The sequence below is a fragment of the Typopeltis vanoorti genome, chromosome 13, assembly GCF_054136105.1.
Source record: "Typopeltis vanoorti isolate ZY-2024b chromosome 13, IOZ_Tvanoo_1.0, whole genome shotgun sequence".
Classification (NCBI taxonomy): domain Eukaryota; kingdom Metazoa; phylum Arthropoda; class Arachnida; order Uropygi; family Thelyphonidae; genus Typopeltis; species Typopeltis vanoorti.
Window position 1 is genome coordinate 15,145,876 of NC_143561.1, and position 20,717 is coordinate 15,166,592.

A 20,717-nucleotide genomic window follows, 5' to 3' on the forward strand; every position below is an offset into this window, starting at 1 on the left:
CCAGCTACTTAAATGGTTAATGACAGGGGATGAAAGCACTAATGACGTAAGATTCGTTATTCTATAATAATAAGTCCTACAACTGCAGCTTGTTAGACCAAAAATCGAATGAATAACTGTTGTAATAATGAACAACATTTTTATATTAAAAAAACGTTCAAAAGTGCTATGGTAAGTAGCCTGATTATTTATGAGAATAATAATAGAGAATAGCAATAACTTCTATGAAGTGCAAATGGGATCATGTACGTTAACAAACAATGGCTGTACGATGCATGTCCTTTTTTTTTTTTTTTCTTTTGTGGTACGTCTATTTGTGTCGAATTTCCAAATATTTTCGATAATAACCTCAACAAAACGACACTATCTTATTATCGTGTGCGCAGAGTATGACGGCATTCGATTGTCTCCATCCAAATGACGTGTGATTACTTTTCAAAATCACAAGCGTGAAGTGATGTTGCAACATTTCGCGGAATAAAAACATACACTCTGCATGTCCCTATAAATGTTTTTTCTTCTCCTCTTGACGATTTGGATTTAATTAAAAGGAAAAAAAAAACGAAAATAATAGCAAACATTATATTATAACGATTTACATGTGCATTTCAGTTTTCTTTTTCTTCCATTTGCAGCGGTGGATGATTTTCGTCTGCTTATAATTAGGACCGTACGAGGGTTAAGAAAATAGTAGTGACATCTGGCATGACTCAGAATATCTCTGCATGAAAATTATGCAGAGATTTTCTGAGATTGCGTGTAGCATAATATATCGGCAGCCAAGATGCTAGATGATTTGTGTCAATCATATAGTGATGTTTGTGATTATATAGTGGAGACAGAAAATAACTGTCCATCAATTACATACCGCTGTTTTCGAATTTTTAAATATCAATTCCTCAACAATTGTATAACAAATAGCCCCATACCAAACTCCGATTATTACTGCTAAAACATATTATATATATCAGGGGCGAATATTCCGGGTGTGCTAGGTGTGCGGTACTCATCCACGAAATATTAGTATCACTGGTATTATATTTTTGCATTTATTCCCGTTAAAGACTCGCCCAATTGTTTGCAGACTTCGCGCGCGATTCCTAAAATTGAACACAATAAACTAGTAATGCTTCATTGTCCTCTTCACGAGGATAATAAAGCATTAAAGCAATTGACAGCTGAACTGGATAGAGGTAATGGATTTACAGTGATTCTACTGGACCTTGCAAAGGCCTTTGACAGGATACCACATGGAATTCTAATCAGTAAATTGCAGCATATGGGGGTGGATATAGGATTGGTGAGATGGATAGGAGGGTGGTTGACGGGAAATATCAGAGAGTGGTTTATTCAGGAGTAGAGTCCAAAAGATGGCCTGTGGCTAGTGGTGTAACGCAGGATTCTGTTCTTGGACCACAACTTTTCAATTTGTTCATTAACGATATAGGAAAGGATATGAGGGGAAGTGTTCATTTGTTTGCTGATGATGGAAAGTTGGGTAGAGCAATAGCGAGTGCACATGATGTCAAAATTTTGCAACATGATTTGGATAGTTTGAAGGACCGTACTAAGGAGAATGGATGTCAATTTAATTTGGCAAAGTGTAAGGTTATGCATTTTGGGGTTAAAAGATTAGCAGCAGTATATCACATTGGTGGAACCATACTGCAGGAGATTGACGAGGCCAGGGATTTGGGAGTGTTGGTGGATAGGGAGTTGAAGTTTAGGGTGGTACATCGCAAAAGTGGCTAAATCAGTTCATCAAATCACTTGGTTGCTGACAAATACTTTAACAAGCAGAGACAAACAGGTTATTGTTCCTCTGTATCAAGCCTTGATAAGACCCCTATCTCGACTACTGTGCCCCAGATTTGGTCACCTAGGTTTCTTCTTGATGGGGAGGAGGTTGAGAGGATCCAGAGGTGAGTGACCAAGATGATAGGTCTGTGGAATGAACCTTATGAGAACAGGTTGAGGCTTTGTGGGTTGCAAAAATTGGATAGGCGGAGGAGGGGAGATATGATTGAGACATTCAAATTACTGAAGGGTTTCTATAAAATTAATTCAGAAGATATTTTTGAGAACAGGGCTGGTTGTGGGAGGACTAGGGAACATCCATGGAAACTGGGCAAAAGTGTGGTTAGTAAGGGTGTTAGAGCTGGGTTCTTTACTTTTAGAGTGGTGAATGAGTGGAATGGGCTGCCGGAGTCTGTGGTGGATGCTGTGACAGTGAATGAGTTTAAGGCGAGGTATGATAAATACTATATGAATGTCGAATAGTTGTGATGAATATGATTTGGGGCCTCTCTCGATTAGTCTAAGGACTCCCTGGAGTTGCCCGTAATAATAATAATTAGTGCTTCATGAAGAAGGCGATTTCGCCGCGTAAACATTGCGTCACATTCGCGTTAATAGCTCGGGTGTGCTTTCAAAATGCATACACTTTAGAGCCATTCGAAAAGATGAAAAGAGGGCGCAGCGTGTCAAATTATTAGTGGTGTATTACTTTTAAACCGCTGAGAAGGCGTGACTAGGAGAGCTTAAATTTTGAGCTCATTCAGCACCTAGCGGCTATGATTGGTTATTGTGTCAACCAATCCAATTGATTGTTGTCACGAGTTTAGAGATTACTATATGCGATGGCTTTATTACAAACAGCTGTTACACGTTTTCTGGAACTGAAAATTTGAAAGTGGATATTAGGAGAAAAATGCTAATTGTGTTTTCTCTTGCTTGTGCGGTATAGCATCTTTTGAGGTTGCAAAGTTTTTTAATGGTATAGAGACATTTTTATTCTAGTCTTCGGAAACAACAGACAGTAAAAAATATCTATTCCTAAATAAAAATGAATATTCTGTGTATTATAAGACGTTGTTGATCTACAACAAAATACCAGCATATGTAAGATTGATAAGACCGCTGATACCAAATTAAAAAAAAACAAACAAAAAAACCTAATGAATTTAGGATTCCCGAAAGTGTTGATAATTCTGATTTTCCGATTCTCAAAAGTTTTTTTTTTTTTTAATTATGCTATTATAAATTCAAGTTTAGAATTTATAGGATCGTGCTATTCGCTCTACCCAGCAACTTATAGGACACATATCACAAATGATAATTATTAATTATTCGTTTACCATTAATGAAAGTGTTTCTGCTCACTTATTCCTTCCTATTCTCACATGTCTTATAAATGATGGTTCACATATTTTCAACTTTGAGTATTTCAAATATACCAACCAAATATAGCATTCTCCTGCATTGTTGTTTTCTAATCAATCATAAAAACAGATTCTTCCACTCTATGCAGAAGTATTCAAAGTTATCCTGCAATTAATTGCATTGGACCAGTTAAGATGAGTGCTGATGACCTCTCAAAACTTTCGTACATCGATAAAATGCAATCCCACAGTCATGGGCGTCTGCAGGGGGGGGGGAACGGGGTACTTCCCCCTGGGATCAATTTAAAAACTTCACAAATTATAATCGTAAAATTGATTGAGATATGTAATCTTGCACCCTCAATCCTGGGAACGCTTTGTCTGTCTTAAAATTTTATTATGGGTTGGCCATAGAACACGTGTTTCATTGCAGTAATAAAACACGTGTTCCTGTTTTTGGTTTGCCATCTCTCTAGTAAGTTACAGAATGAAGTGTGAATGTAAATTTATAGTGAAACAAATTTAAACAAAAAAAATACATTTTTAAAAGGTAAGTGTATGTAATTTAATATCATTCTATTTGTTAGTTTTATTATTTTTTTGCTTTTAAACTGAAATAATTTAATTTAGGATTAATTAATTAGTTGATTTTTAATAAAATATGCCAGTCCATTTTTTAATATATGAAATTGTGCTAAAAACTATTAATTCTGAATACCTCCCCCCCCCCCCCAAGGATTAAAAATCATTAAAATCGATGCAAAATGAAAATAATGTATTTATAGTTTACTTCAACAAATAATTACATAAAAAAAAAGCTAAAAGACGTTTATTGATGTAATTATTTAATTAAATCAATAAGTATAAAAATTTATTGATATAATTATTTGTCTCCAAGCTTCCCCCCCCCCCCCAATGGAAAACATGACAGCACACCCAACCGAAATGAATGATCACGTAATGCTACTGATATATATATATATATGCACCCTCTGTCTAAAAAGAAAAAAAAAAAAAATCAGCTAATGCCCCTTTTTATTCCCATATAGGGATTAGGCGAGGCCGTTTAGCCGTATCTAACTTTTGGAGACTGAGTGGGCAGTTCAATCTCCACTGGCAGCCAATCAGAGACAGCTGGCCGAAGGCTATCACTAATTAAGCAGCATGCAGTGAAGGGAGACGGCTCAAACAAGTGCCGCCATCTCGTCGTCCCTAACCCTAAACCAATATATATATCTAATGTCTGGAATAATGTGGGTTCTACGGTCGATTTTCTTGAGTTTATGGGACGAAAAACCCGAGTTTCCAGGAGAAAAAACCCGCTTGCCTATGCCAGAGATCAACTAACTTGGGAACCGGTCAAAAAAAAGGTTTAGAAAAATTTCCTCTAGTCGACGACTAGATTCGAAACAAAGTCTTCCTTCGTGCGGTCAAGCGCCGTGGTGAGCAAACGCCCCATCCAATGAGCTATACAGGCTCCTGTCCAAAATGAAACAGAACTTTTCGAAAATAGAAGAAACTAGTGGCGCCACCTGTTGTATCCTTTTGTTGTCAAAAGTGGCAACCTTCATTAGTGTTGTGTCAACTGTTTATGACATTTGTTTCATTAGAAGCCGAATAGTGACAGTGTTTTGAAGAACGGTCGTCGTCACGGTATTCATTCCGTACGCGACGAATTCTCGCTATCAATCGCTTCAAAACTTCGAGATAAAACTCACCATTGACCGTTTTGCCAGGCGGAACTAATTCTTTGTGGATAATGCCCTTAGAATCATAGAAACAAATTAGCATTGTTTTTAATTTTGACTTCTAAAAGCGACTTTTTTTCAGATTCCCCTCTTCTGGTGGTCTCCACTAAGAACTAGCGCTTTGTTTTGGGCTGATACTCAAAACACCACGTTTCGTCACCAGTAACGATCGTTTCAAAGAAGTTTGAGTCCTTACGAATGGTTTTAATGAGGTCCCAGCAGTGTTGAATTCGATACATTTTTTGGTCTTCGGGTGCACTTGTGGGGAACAACTCTAACTCGGCTTCTAATGAAACAAATGTCATAAACAGTTGACACAATACTAATGGAGGTTGCGGCTTTCGACAACAAAAAGGATACAACAGCTGACGCCACTAGTTTCCTCTATTTCCGAAAAGTTCGGTTTTCACACACACACACACATATATATATATAATATTTATAAAATTAATTTAACTGACTAGAACCGAGAAAGTATAACAAAAACATTTAAGAAATCACGACTAGTTTCATCGGTGCTCCGACTTCTTCAGGTGAGAAAGAAAAAACATAAGACTTATAAAAATAACAAGGTAAAAAACATGGACTTTCCAGCTTAATAAAAAGAAGTAGAATAGTAACAGTCATATTTGAATAGGTGACCGCGTGCTACTGTTGGCATGAGTTGAATGTGTGCAATAGCTAATTTTAGAGCGCCAGTACTGGATTACTGCGCTATGGGAATCAGGCAAATTGTAGCTTAGATTGTTGTTCAAGTGTGACGGGTCCAGAACTATTTCTTTTAATTTGATAATTTCTTTCAAATTCATCCTTGCATATATATAAATTAGCAGTGCGTTCCCATAGTGCAGTAATCCAGCACTGGCGCGCTAAAATTAGCTGTCGCACACATTCTGTTGGTGTGGCCGTTCTTCAAGGTTAGAGTTTGCCGAGAAGAGGAGATGACTGGAAAGGGCGCTAGCTCGTGTTCTACTGTACGAGATGTCATGTCTATGTTCCTCAAGATGAAGTGAAACAGATTTATCTGTCTGGCCATAATAAAGTCGACCACAGTCGCACAAAACTTTATAAACACCAGGAAAATGCAGTCGGTTGTGTTTTGGTCGACTTAGAAAAGAACAAAGTTTCGGCAGAGTAGTATAGTCAGTCTTTATGTTGAATTTCTTCAAAATCCTAGGTAGTCTTGGAGTAAGAGAGCTGATAATGGTAACTGTATATGAGTCATAGGGTTGGAATCATCTTCCTGTCGAGGATGTTGGCGTGGTCTCAAATGTTTAGTGATGTTACGAGACGAATAGCCATTATATTCAAATATGACTGTTACTATTCTATGTTTTTTACCTTGTTATTTTTATAAGTCTTATGTTTTTTCTTTCTCACCTGAAGAAGTCGGAGCACTGTTGAAACTAGTCGTGATTTATTAAAGGTTTTTGTTATACTTTCTCGGGTTCTAGTCAGTTAAATTAATTTTATAAATGTATACATCCCGAGTAAATCCTAATTTCAATAATATATATATATATGTGTGTGTGTGTGTGCGTGCTGTCATGTGGGTTATGAAACGCGTGCTACAAATTTCACCGCAATTTGGCTGTATGCATGGGCATGCATCAACAGTAAATTTTCCAGTGGGGGGGGGGAGCTTGGAGACAAATAATTACATCAGTAAACGTCCTTAGCATTTTTTGATGTAATTATCAATTACTATTTATTGATGTAAACTATATATACAGTACATTATTTTCGCCTACATCGATTCTTGGAAAAAAAACTATTCAGTATTAATACAGTTTTTAGCACAATTTCATATATAAGAAAATTGACTGGCATATTTTATTAAAAATCAACTAATTAATTAATCCCCAAATACTAAATTAAATTATTTCAGTTTAAAAGCAAAACATAATAAAACTAACAAGTAAAATAATATTAAATTACATATACTTACCTTTTAAAAATGTATTTTTCTGTTTAAATTTGTTTCACTATAAATTTACAATTCACACTTCACTCAGTGACTCACTAGTACTCAATTTGTACGAGCAAAAACATCTAGTTCTCAGATCTTTGCTAACCATGCCATTACTCAATTTTTCAGTAACTTCTTGTCCTCTATTCTGCTATATATTCAAAACTTTCTCCTGAGTCTATCCCATAAAATAATTATTTTAGTAACTTATGTTTCTATAACATGCAAACCTTTGTCAGCCTAGTTTGGCTGAGTGAATAGCATATTCACTCTCTGTCTGACAAGGTGATAGTAGATTCAAATCTTATTATGCAAAATGGATATTTGTGAGTCTTTAGGTGTGAGATCATTATCCTGATTATTGGCAGCCTGAAGAGTTTATAAAAGATCCCATGTTTCATCTTTAAAGCAGAGCTCCCAGACTATCTAATCATTAGCTTACCCATGGAACTAAAAAAGGAAAATAAGTATAGAATCTTTCGTGGGTAGTGTGCACATAAAAAAAAAAATAATAATAATTAGAAATCCACTTTTTGAAGCATTTGGTAACATCTACCATATCATCAAGTCTATAACAATAGACTTGATGATATGGATGAACCATATTGATAAATGGTTTGCCTTGTGTTTAAGCATATTATAGTTAAATTGTGAGAATCAGGAGAATAAAGAGATATCAAGAATATAATGAAAATATACTGGATAATTCAAAAACAGCAAAACACTTTATTACAACTTAGTAAAGAAAGTTTAGATTACATTACTGTGCAGAAACAAATATGTAAAAATATATAAATCATAAAAGAAATCCTTAAATTAAATTAAGTAATTAAAATTAGCTCATTCTCTTTTAATTCAAGAGGAGTAGTATTGATTTTTTTTTTTATCATTTCTCATTTGTCAAAGTTAATATTGTTTACAAGGATAAATATCACTTGAAACTGAATAACTACACTGTTTTTCAAATTAAGTGTTTGACACATTATGAAAACCGTTTTTAGTAGTTCACACAATTAACAAAAATGGCTTATGTAACATTCACATAAATATTCATAAGGCCCTATTTTATAATTTTTAACATGGATTTTAACAAGTCAAGCAAATAATTCTAAAAAATGAATAAATAAATCCTCTGAACAATGAAACACCATTTTTTATATATATGAGGAGGGTGGGGGGTTTGGAAAGTTCTGATAAACACCTAGGACAAAAATGATATTAAAGCAACTGATATAACCACAAGAAAGAACATATCATAAACCCCTTTCACCCCATATTTCACCAAATTTCAATAATCTGTTTTTCTTCTTTTAGGATCTATAAGAATACATAAAATTAATTTTTGTTCTAGGTGTTTATCAGAACCTTCCAGAACCCCCTCGTATATGCAAAACAAGTCTATTTGTACACTCTAACATTCCTTTAATAATCAAAGGTTGGTCGATTGGTAGAGCCTCTGCTACTAATGGCTCAGTTAAGTAAGTTTGAGCGCAGTTAGTATTGGAAGGGGACCAATCGTTTGATGCTGTTGACACACCCTTCCTCGATGAGTCTTTGGACTCCCTGGAGGTGTCAAATAATAATAATAATAATAATAATAATAATACAACATGGAGATACCTGTAATAATAATAATATACAATTAATTTAATTTCCATCTTCATAGCATGATAATTCAGACCCAACTCAGCTCAAACAGTATGGTTTGGTTTAAAATTTGAACTCTGATATATGTTATCTCTCCAAAACATTCTGTTTCGGAGAGATAACGTAGCAAGTTTAAATTTGAAAGACTATTCATGGAATTAGCCTCAGCCCTAAGAAACATGCCAAACCTCAACAAATTTGTTTGCATGAGACTGCCCCAAATTTGGGAGGCTTACATCAAGAGACCTTCAGCCCAACAGCCAAGAATACCTACATAGCCCGCTAGGGGGCACCATCAAGACTTAGGAAAGCCATAGCTTCCTCGCTTCATTTCTCATTTACTGTGTTTAGTGCCTGCGTGCACGTGTCTTTATTGTAAGTTCCTTTGAAGATGGCAACATGACGTTGCCGAAATATTGGAAATATATTAAAGTTTAATTTAATGTATATTCTATTGTACATTGTAATTTCCTTAAGTTATTTAGTAAACGTGTTATATTATATCATTATATCTTATCGCATATTTCTTAACTGACTCTTGCATGATTTTAGTAATTTGTTTCTTTAAATCTATCTCAAGATTTTTGTGACATGCCACTTTTCTCTATCATTAATGAAACTTCTCAATAATGGTCCAAATTAATCTAAACAAGTAACTTCCAATTACTTGTTTAGATTAATTTGGACCATTTTAGACTTGTTTAGATTAATTTATTAAGATTATGTAGGAATTGTAAAGCAGAGCTCTACTTTGCTTAAAAGAAACCGAAATGTCACACTTTCAACTGATGTTCAATGGGAATTGTGGAACACACACACATATATTTCCTCCATCTTGCAGAAATTGTCTTCATGACTCATGAAAGCACTTTGGATTTTTTGGAAGTTTAATGACATTCACACGTGTTCACTTTAGTTTACTGTTTCAATGTCAGTATGTGTGTCAAAGTTTTTAAGTGTCAAAGTGGAGATTCAATAGGATCATTTATGAGTTAAAACTGAGCATTGTATTAATTTTTTTTTTCTTTATTATTTAATACCAGCATAATTTGAAATTTTAGTAAGTTATGAACCAGGGTCTATATGATCATAAAGGATTACAAAGGTAAAAAACTTAATTTAAGTACTTATTCCAGTTCATAAGATTCCATGTAGGTGCGATGTTATGGTTTGATGATGTGAACTGATAACCTCTTTCTATCATCAGTTACTGGGTATGAACGTTCATACAGTTATTCATGTGTTAGTCTTCCTTTGATGAATGAAGATTCTTTTCATTTAAATCTTCTTCGAGCACTGGTAAGTGACAGACTTGAGGTATTCAGGCTACACTTTTCATCCTTTTTAGATTTCACCTTGTAATAATGTAACTGAAATATTTTAAATAAATAAATAAGAAAGTTGCAAAGTAGGAAAACAAAGAGAATGCAGAGAAAAAAAAATCTTACCACACCTCCAAGAATTCACAAGATCCAGTGTCTCCGACACTGCATTTTGTGAATTCACTGCAAATGCCACAATATTTTTCATACACCTCAAATGCCTTTGCAGTCCATGCCCTCACTACAATCACTGTGTAAAAAATGTATTCCTTTTAAAAATCTTCTCTCTGCTTTCTCTCTCTCTCCCTCTAATATCTTGCTTTATTATTATTATTATGATTCAGGCCTCCATGCAGTCAAAAGACTCATAGTGGGAGGTCCGTCCTAGAAAACACTGTCTATCATATCATTCCTTGAACTCATTAACCGTTTATGCTTTCACCACATCAGGCAATGCATTCCATTGCTCAACCACCCTCCACGTAAAGAAACCACTCCTCAACCTCTTGCTCACAGCTTCCTTTCGTAACTTCCAAGGATGGTCCCTTGTTCCCCCCCCCCCCCCATTCCACTAAGCAAAAGAACTCCCCCAGTGTCCACCCTGTAACTACCTCTCAGCAGTTTAAAAAGTCTCAATCACCTCACCTCTCCTTTTTCTATCTACCAAACTCTGCAGTCCACATTCCCTCAGCCAATCCTCAAAACCAACATTGTATAGTCCTGAAACATCTTTGTTATCCACCTCTGTAGGTTTCTTTGCATGGAGGGTGGTTGAACCATAGAATGCATTGCCTGATAGAGTGGTGAGAGCGAGAATGGTCAATGAGTTTAAGGAGTGGTATGATAGACTTTGTATTTCCTAAGAGGGCTCCCACGACGAGTCGTGATAGACTTTGTGTTTCCTAGGAAGGACATGAGTCTTTTGACTCCATGGAGGCTTGAATAATAATAATAATAATAATAATAATAATATTCCACAGTTAATTTATCCCCCTCAAATCGTGGGAACCAAATTTGAGAACAGTTGTCTAAGTGTGGTCTGATCAGGGCTTTATACAATGGATTGACAACTCTTTTATCTGTGAAGGTCAGAAAACTTAATAATATCTTACTTTCTCTCTCTTTCCCTCACTGTAATCACTCCCCCCCCACTCTAATATCTCTCTCCCTCTCTAATATCTTGCTTTCTTTTCTTCCTAATCTCTCTCTCCCCTCTAATATTTCACTTTCTCTCTAATATCTTTCTTCGTCTAATCTCTCAATTCTCCTTTAATATCTCACTTTCTCTCTCTCTCTCTGTGTCTAATATCTTTCTCACTGTAATCTCTCTCTCCCTCTAATATCTTGCTTTCTTCTCTTTCTAATCTCACTTTTTTTCCTCTCTCTCTCTCTAATATCTTTTCTCTCTCTCACTTCTTTCCTTCTCTCTTTCTCTTTCTCGAATATCTTTTCTCGGTGGTGTAGTAGCTAGAGCTTTGGTCGCCCAGGGCAGTCTCTGAGTTTGCTGCCCCTCTCAACACACAACAAAAATACAAAAAGTCAAAACGACGTATAGGGAAATAAATTAAAACACTGTGTTTATTTTTGAAGTAAAACTTTAATTTCAACATTCTAAATATATATATATAGTATCTTTCTTTCTCTCTCTGCAATATCTTTCTCTCCTTCTCTAATGTCTTTCTTTCTAGCTTTAATATATCTCTTTCTCTCTCTCTTGATTGTAGCATGCCCCCTTCTTCCTATTTACTAGGTTCTATAAATTACATTCAATTTCATTCAAATCATAAAACATTATACAGCAGATTCCGGTTAATCGATCTCATACGGAGGTAGCAGGGTTTTTTCTCCCGGAAACTCGGGTTTTTCATCCCGCATACATACAAATCAGCCCTTCAGAACACACGCAATTTACAGACAAAAATTACTAGTTGTGGTGGTGTTGGAGGTGGGCGGTAGATGGCGTTGATGGAGATGATTCGTAGTAGAGGTTAGGTGTAGAGACAGTTGTAGGTGTCCTCCCGCGATGAGTCTTTGGACTCCTTGGAGGTATCAGGAATAATAATAATAATAATAATAATAATCAGGGCAGCTATTTATTTGGGAAAAATACCGAGGAACAGAAACAAATCGAGAATATAACCCAAAGTTGCTTTGCTTGTTTGGGCACATTGCTGCTTTATTGGGACATGACTGTAGTTGGTGTACATGTAGTGAGTTACATAGAGAGTGTTGCTGTCAGTCAGTGCTGGGATACAGAGTAGAGAGGATGCATGTATTCTGACAGTGTAACGATTCTACTTACAGTGGCTAGGTAGTGTACTTTTGATTAAAACAGGTATGTGTTAAACTTTTTAGTAAAAAATGTAACAAACAGTGGCTAGGTAGTGTACTTTTGATTAAAACAGGTATGTGTTAAATTTTTTAGTAAAAAATGTAACAAACAGTGTAGCGATTTAATTTTTTTTCTTTTTATAAGGCACCCTGTCAAAATGCCATGGAAAGATCTAACATTAGCAGATAAAATCACCTTACCTGACTATGTCAGATTGGTCAACTGGATTCAGGATTGGCTGTCTGATAGGTATCAGAGAGTTGTGTATGGTGGAGCAGTTTCCAGGAGGCAGAGGGTTACAAGTGGGGTCCCACAGGGCTCAGTACTAGGACCTATATTGTTTAACCTTTATATCAATGACATAGCCAGTGGATTGCAGGAGGATATTCAGTTGTTTGCGGATGATGCGAAGCTGGGAAGGATTATTAGTAATAGTGCAGATGTGGTAGCCCTGCAAAAGGATTTAAATAAGCTAGATAGATGGGCAAATGAATGGGGGTGTCAGTTTAATGCAGCAAAATGTAATGTCTTGAGGTTTGGGAAACATCGATGGGATGCTGCATACTCTATGGGAGGAGTTATACTGGAGGAAGTAGGGGAGACAAGAGATCTGGGGTTGATGATTGATAGAAACCTGAAGTTTAGGGGACATATTGCAAAGGTGGTGAAGGTAACACAGAGGATTGCTGCTATTATGAGAAGGACACTGACCTGCAGAGATAAGAGGGTTATCATTCCGTTGTATAAGTCTCTGATCAGACCACACTTGGACTATTGTTCTCAGATTTGGTCCCCAGGATTTGAAGGGGATAAATTAACTGTGGAAAGGATACAAAGACGGATGACAAAGATGGTTTCAGGACTGTACAAGGATAGTTATGAGGATCAGCTGAGAGAATGTGGACTGCAGAGTTTGGTGGATAGAAGAAGGAGAGGTGATATGATTGGGACTTTTAAACTGTTGAGAGGTGGTTACAGGGTTGACACTGGGGAGTTCTTTCGCTTGGTTGATCAGCAGGAAGGAGTGATGACAAGAGGCCATCCCTGGAAGTTACGAAAGGAAACTGTGAGCAAGAGGGTAAGGAGTGGTTTCTTTGTGTGGAGGATGGTTGAGCCGTGGAATGCATTGCCTGATGGAGTGGTGGGAGCGAGAACGGTCAGTGAGTTTAAAGAGTGGTATGATAAACTTTGTGTTTCTCAGGGGGGGACCTCCCCTCGATGAGTCTTGACAGACTTTATGTCTTAGGAAGGACCTCCCTTGATGAGTCTTTTGACTCCTTGGAGGCCTGAATAATAATAATAATAATAATAATAATAATAATAATAATAATAAAAAGCCAACTTTCTAACACCAGTCATCATCAGCTGGCAGAGATAACCGGTGATCCAAAATCTACAATCATGTGTTTGTTAGGCCAGCAGGACAAATTGTGAGAAGAATGGGCATCACATGATGAACAACAGGGAAAATCCCAAAAATGGAAGCAAGAAAGCAAGAATCCAGATGTTGAGGAGGCTCAATCAATGATTCTCTATTGTAACTGGACGAGGCATGCATGTTAATGTTCAAATGTTAAAAATTAAATCAGAAGATTTAACTAGAAAGCTGGAAAATGTGAGCTTTAAAGCTACAGATGGTTGGTTGGTTATTGAGATGGAAACCAGACATGAAATAAAATTTAAGAAGGTACACGGTGAAAAGGACAGTGCTGATACTGTGAGCACTAAACAGTGGAAATCAACTAAACTACTCAAATTGCTGCAGATTAGTCCTTATGAAATCTATGATGCTGACAAAACAGGTCTGTTTTACCGTGCCACACCAGATGGTTCCCTCAGCTATAAACTTGCAGTGTGGTCAGGTTCAAATAAAGCAATGGATTGCATTACCATGTTGCACTGCTGTAACATGTTGGGAAGTGACAAATGGAAGCTATTCGGTACTGGAAAAAGCGCCAAGCCTTGATGCTTTAAAGGGCTTAGAATGGACATTTTGCCAGTTCTGTATTATGCCAACAATTATGAATTGATGACTTCTGTTATCTATCAGTAATGGCTAATGAGTTGGGATGCAGAATTGCAACAAAACTGCAAGAAATATTCTTCTGCTTCTGGACAATGTGGCACATCCTCAATTAGATTGTTTGAAAAACATTCAACTTGAATTTCTTCCTGCTAACACCAAGTCCCTGGTACAGCCACTGGATATGGAAATCATAAAAAATTTGAAGATATTGTGTTGAGGAAGGTTGGTACACTACACCCTTGAAACAGCTGAAGAGAATCTTATTATTTTATTATTATTTGACACCTCCAGGGAGTCTAAAGACTCATCGAGGGAGGGCACCCACTCTACAGCTCTGTCTCCACCACTTAATCCACCAACTGACCGCAACATCACCAATGCCATCTATTGCCGACTGAAGACTAGTATTTCCGCAGACAATCACAAACATCCATGCCCACGGCGGGATTCGAACCCACAGCCTTTTGGCTGGAGAGCGAATATGCTAACCACTCGGCCACACACTGACATCATCTTCAATGACCAAAGAAATCAGTGCAAAAGTTACCATTTTACGGGCAGTACAATTTGTTGCAGATAGTTGGCAAGAAATAAGCAGCAAAACAATTCAAAACTGCTTTGGTCATTGTGGCTTTAAGAATTCAAACCAGGAAATGCCAGATGGATAATGAGAGTGAAATCATTTTGGAACTGCAACAAGTCAGAAACTATGAAGAGTTTTTATACAGGGACAATAGCCTTCAATGTTATAATGAAAATAAAGATTGTAAGGATGCAATTGTTGGAAAAATTTCAACAAAACACCTAAAGACCCAGGAAAATAAGGAAAGTAATGAGGATGACACACCTGTACATAGGTGAATGACTTACCAGGAAATTTATTGCTTAATTATGATGCTACTGCAAGGTGGCAATCCTTTATCTGAATTAAATACTTGTGCTGATTTTGTTCAGTTACAGTCTAGAAAGAGAACACGTCAGGTTACACTTGATAAATTTTTCTAAAATAATTGTTAGGGAAAATATGCTTCGTTGATAGATACCTACTTCTTCTGGGAGACTGACACATATATTACTTAGTTTTTTTTTTTTAAATGAACTGTGGAATGCATTGCCTGATAGAGTGGTGAGAACATGAACTGTCAAGGAGTGATATGATAGACTTTGTGTTTCCTAGGAAGGACCTCCTGTGATGAATCTTTTGACTCCTTGAAGGCCTAAATAATAATAATAATAATAATAATAATAATAATAATAATAATAATAATAATAATAATAATAATAAATAGAAACATGGTTAACAAAGGTATACTGAAAATTTAAACTTTTTCCATAAAATTCAAACTAACCAGTTTGAAACAGCTGTCAGGCTGGTGAAACCTTAAAAAATGGACCAAATTAGAAAGCAAATATATGAGATGCCTGGGCAGCATGCATGTTTTCAAAGATGGTCCACACCAGGGCGAGTCGTAAATGCCGGTGGATGTATTCCCGTAAATGCTCTGGTCAACTTATTTTTACAAACTTTCATAGTTTCTACATTTAGCTTTGAAATAATGGTGAATCTAATATCCACTTGATTTTTATAATTTTTGCATTGCTGAACTGAAGCCTTTTGGCTCTTTATTTTAGTATAAAGTTAGAAGTTTATCAGTACAGTACAGTATAAATTAAAATGGATTTGTAACTGATGTACTTTCAAAGAATGTTGAAATAGTGCTGCTCTCAAAGTGGCAACATTTAGAATATTAGTGGGATTGTAGAACTAATCACAAAAGGATGCCCAGATTATTGTCTATTTCACACCGGATTCACCATATATCATTATTATTTATTATTATTATTGTTCCGGGCAACTACAAGGAGTCGACAGACTCATCGAGGGAGGCCCTAACATCATGTCAAGAACAACTATTCAACATTGACACAGTATCTATCATACCTTGCCTTGAACTCATTCACGGTCGTAGCACCCACAACAGACTCTGGAAGCTTATTCCACTCATTCACCACTCTCCAAGTAAAAAACCTAGCTCTAACACCCTTGTCAACCACGCTCTTGCCCAGCTTCCATGCATGGCCCCTAGTCCTCCCACCACTATTCATATTTTCAAAAATATCTTCTGGATCAATCTTATAGAAACCCTTCAGTAATTTGAATATCTCAATCATATCACCCCTCCTTCACCTATCGTCCAATCTCTGCAACCCACAAATCTTCAACCTATTCTCATAAGGTTCATTCCACAGACCTGCTATCATCTTGGTCACTCGTCTCTGGATCCTCTCCAGTTCCTCCCCATCACGAAGAAAGCCTGGTGCCCATAACTGGGCACAGTAGTGAAGATGGGGTCTTATCAAGGGTCGATACAGAGGAACAACAACTTGTTTGTCTCTGCATGTTAAAGTATTTTTCAGAAGCCAAATGATTTGATGAGCTGATTTAGTCACTTTTGCAATGTGTCCCCTAAACTTCAATTCCCTATCCACCAACACTCCCAAATCCCTGGCCTCATCAATCTCCTGGAGTACGGTTCCACCAATGTGATAACTGCTGCTATTCTTTTCACCCCAAAGTGCATAACCTTACACTTTGCCACATTAAATTGACATCCATTTTTCCTAGACCAGTCCTCCAAACTATCCAAACCATCCTGTAAAATTTTGACATCCTGTGCACTCACAATTGCTCTACCCAACTTTGCATCATCAGCAAACAAGTGAACACTTCCTCTCAAATCCTTTCCTATATCATTGATGAACAAACTGAAAAGCAGTGGTCCAAGAACAGAGCCTTGTGGCACACCACTAGTCAAAAGCCTTCTTTTAGACTCCACTCCTGAATAAACCACTCTCTGGTATCGCTCCTTCAACCACCCTCCTATCCATCTCACCAACCCTATACTATCCCCATCTGCTCCAGTTTACTGATTAGAGTTCCATGTGGTATCCTGTCAAAGGCCTTGGCAAGGTCCAGTAGCATCACTGTAAACCCATTACCCCTATCCAGTTCAGTCGTCACTGTGTTATAAAACGTGAGCAAGTTACTGAAGCATGATCTACCCTTCACAAAACCATGTTGTCCCCCATACAATATCCCATTTTCATCTATCCAATCCTGTATTCTTTTCTTGACTAATTTCTCTAAGACCTTGACAATGATTCCTGATATGCTAATCGGTCGGTAATTTACAACAGCAGTCTTGGAACCACCTTTATGCAGTGGAACTATTTTCCCCTCTTTCCACCCCTTCGGAACTAACCCAGACTCGAGACTCAAATTAAACAAAATGGTCAAGGGTACTGACAATTCTTTAGCTGCTTCTCGTACGACACGAGCTGGTATACCATCCAATCCAACGGATGTATTGACATTGAGGTTATTATATCATTAGGTAGAACATCTTGAAGCACAGATGTTTAATGTGATTTGATCTTTCCTTGTGTGATTTTACATACAACAAATGAAAACTGATTAGCTTTTGTTCCATCAATCTTCCAGTAGGCTTACAGATGTGCAATGTGCTCAGGCACAAAAAAACTATTCAAGCCATTTTTATTTCCTTGGAATATCATAGAATAAAGTTTGATGCTTTGCAAGGTACTAGAGTACGAGGTTTTTTCTATCACTAGCAGCTTATATCTGTGCATTTTTGCTGCATCTCACTTGGACTATTGTGCACAGTCTGTCTCCTGGTTTTCATTGTGATTCTGATATATATTGGAGAGAGTGCAAAGGACAGCGTTAAAAATGATATCAGGATTGTGGAATACCGATTATGAAGACATTGGGAATTTGTAGACTGCACACACTAGCAAACAGGAGAAAAAGGGGTGATATGTTTGAGACTTACAAACTGCTGAAAGGGTCATACAGGATTTCAATTGATGGAATTTTTCAATTTATGGAGGGTGGGGAAAGAACAAGAGGGCATCCTTGGAAGCTGAGAATGAAGGCCACCAAGAAGGGTGTGAGGGCTAGATTTTTCTCTCAGAGGGTGGTGCATGTGTGGAATGGATTGCCTTTGAATGTTGTGAGAGCAAGCAGTGTGAACTAATTCAAGAATAAGTATGATAGCTGGTGTGTGTAGTATGTGGCCTCCCTCGATGAGTCTCTGACTCCCTGGAGGTCTCTCTTAATGATAATAATCTGAGCACCCTAGGATAGCAACTCTATCCCTAGATTTTCAGAATCTGTGAGTTCTTATTTGTCCTCTGCCGTTGTTTTCTTTTGTGGTGTGTATGAAATTTATTATTATTATCGTTATTATTATCATCTGACCTCCATGGAATCGGAGACTCATCGTGGGAGGTACATGCTATTTCACACAATGCTCATCCAACCATGATTTAAATTGATTAAATGTTTTTTTTTCTTTCTTTTTTTCTGTGCAGAGTTGTGAATGATTGGAATGCCTTGCCTGAGAGTGTGGTGTCTGCAAGGAGTTTGAATGTGTTCAAGGCACGGTATAATGAGCTGTGTGTGTGATAAAAGGACCTCCCAGATGAGTCTTTGACTCCATGAGGTCTTGGGATAATAATAATAATAATAATAACACACTCAAAGCATTCCACTCTCCATGCAAAGAACCTGCTCATCACTCCTCTGCTCATACCATCTTTATACAGTTTCCAGTGATGGCCTCTTGTTCAATCCTTCCTTCCTATTCTATGAAAAATTTCTTCCATGTTAACCTGCTAATAACACCTGGCTAGCTTATATGTCTCTATCATATCCCCCCCATTCCTTCTATTCAGAAGGCTTTGCAACTTACATTCTCTCAATCTGCTGTCGTACTCCAAAGACCACTGATTCACAAAGATCACCTTTGTGAATCTTCTCTGGACCCTTCCCAGCATATCCTCATCACCAAGAAAACCCGGCAACCAAATCTGTGCACAATAATCCATATGAGGCCTTGATAGGCCTTATACAATGGCATCATAATTTCTCTATTTCTGCATGTCAGGGTCCTCTGCATCATCCAATTTCATCAGCATTATACAAGTATTCAGTACTGATGAGCTCGTCAGCTACACATTTAGCAAATTCTCCACATACTTAATTGCTGCTTCATCTTTAAGGACCATTTTTCACCACAGACACTTTATGGATAAAAATTTCATGATAAACTTTTGAAGCCATCCTTCACTAGTCACACCTTTATCCAGTTTACGTTCTTTAGCCATTGAGTAGCACACCCCAACCACACCTCCAATGTTGTCTAAACATTTCCATCAGCACTCGGTTATGCTCAATATATTTATGATTTTTCATAGTTTTTCTAATATTCATTTTCTTCTTAGAATGAGTGTCTGCAAAGAATGTCAGTAAGAAAGTGAAAACAAAGTTTTCACTTTGTTTCTTTATATCATACTCTATGGGAGGAGTTATACTGGAGGAAGTAGGGGAGACAAGAGATCTGGGGTTGATGATTGATAGAAACCTGAAATTTAGGGGACATATTGCAAAGGTGGTGAAGGTAACACAGAGAATTGCTGCAATAATGAGAAGGACACTGACCTGCAGAGATAAAAGGGTTATCATTCTGTTGTATAAGTCTCTGATCAGACAACACTTAGACTATTGTTCTCAGATTTGGTCCCCAGGATTTGAAGGGGATAAATTAACTGTGGAAAGGGTACAAAGGCAGATAACAAAGATGGTTTCAGGACTGTACCATGTTAGTTATGAGGATCAGCTGAGGGAATGTGGACTGCAGAGTTTGGTGGATAAAGGAAGGAGAGGTGATATGATTGAGACTTTTAAACTGCTGAGAGGTGGTTACAGGGTTGACACTGGGGAGTTCTTTCATTTGGTTGAACAGCGGGAAGGAGTGATGACAAGAGGCCATCCCTGGAAGTTATGAAAGGAAACTGTGAGAAAGAGGGTGAGGAGTGGTTTCTTTGCATGGAGGGTGGTTGAACCATGGAATACATTGCCTGATGAAGTGGTGAGAACGAGAAGTCAATGAGTGGTAGGACAGATATTGTGTTTCTCAGGGGGGACCTCCCCTCGTTGAGTCTTGGTAGACTTTGTGTTTCTTAGGAAGGACCTCCCAACGATGAATCTTTTGGCTACATGGAGGCCTGAATAATAATAATAATAATAATAATAATAATAATAATAAACAGTTGACAAATATCATAAGTATTACACAATTACCATATTGAAATGGCACAGTTCAATTGTTTCAACACTTCTACCTTATCTTGTATTAATGTGGACTTGTGTTCATACTGAATTCCACCGCCGAAAACCGATCCTCATTTTGAATCCCTAGTAAATGTAAGCAATTTACTAGGGCTAAGAATTTCTCAAAATCAAAGGATTACCACCACCTATAGGTGTAAATAGTTAAGTAAGCATGCACTACATGTAGTGCCATCTGCGGTGTCCCAGTGAACTGGTCAGGTGAATTTCAAGTGCACCTTCATAATTTTGTCCAGTTAAAGGAGGTGCTGGACCATCCATTACTGGAAAATGCATACCTGTAGTTGCTTTCTTTTAC

At 37.2% G+C, this 20,717-nt stretch overlaps 1 protein-coding gene across 4 annotated transcripts in view; it reads right to left on the bottom strand.

Moving 5' to 3' along the window:
- Nucleotides 1–7,590: 7,590 nt before the first annotated feature.
- Nucleotides 7,591–20,717, bottom strand: part of LOC150099946 (ATP-binding cassette sub-family C member 1-like) — a 684,487-nt gene continuing 671,360 nt past the window's right edge. For 3 of the 4 annotated variants that reach the window (XM_090403130.1, XM_090403131.1, XM_090403128.1), the window contains one exon: nucleotides 7,591–9,895. The gene's annotated coding sequence lies outside the window, so the exon portion shown is untranslated. Of the gene's footprint in view, nucleotides 9,896–14,941; nucleotides 15,423–20,717 lie in introns of those variants that run through there. The other variant, XM_090403129.1, reaches the window with a different exon arrangement.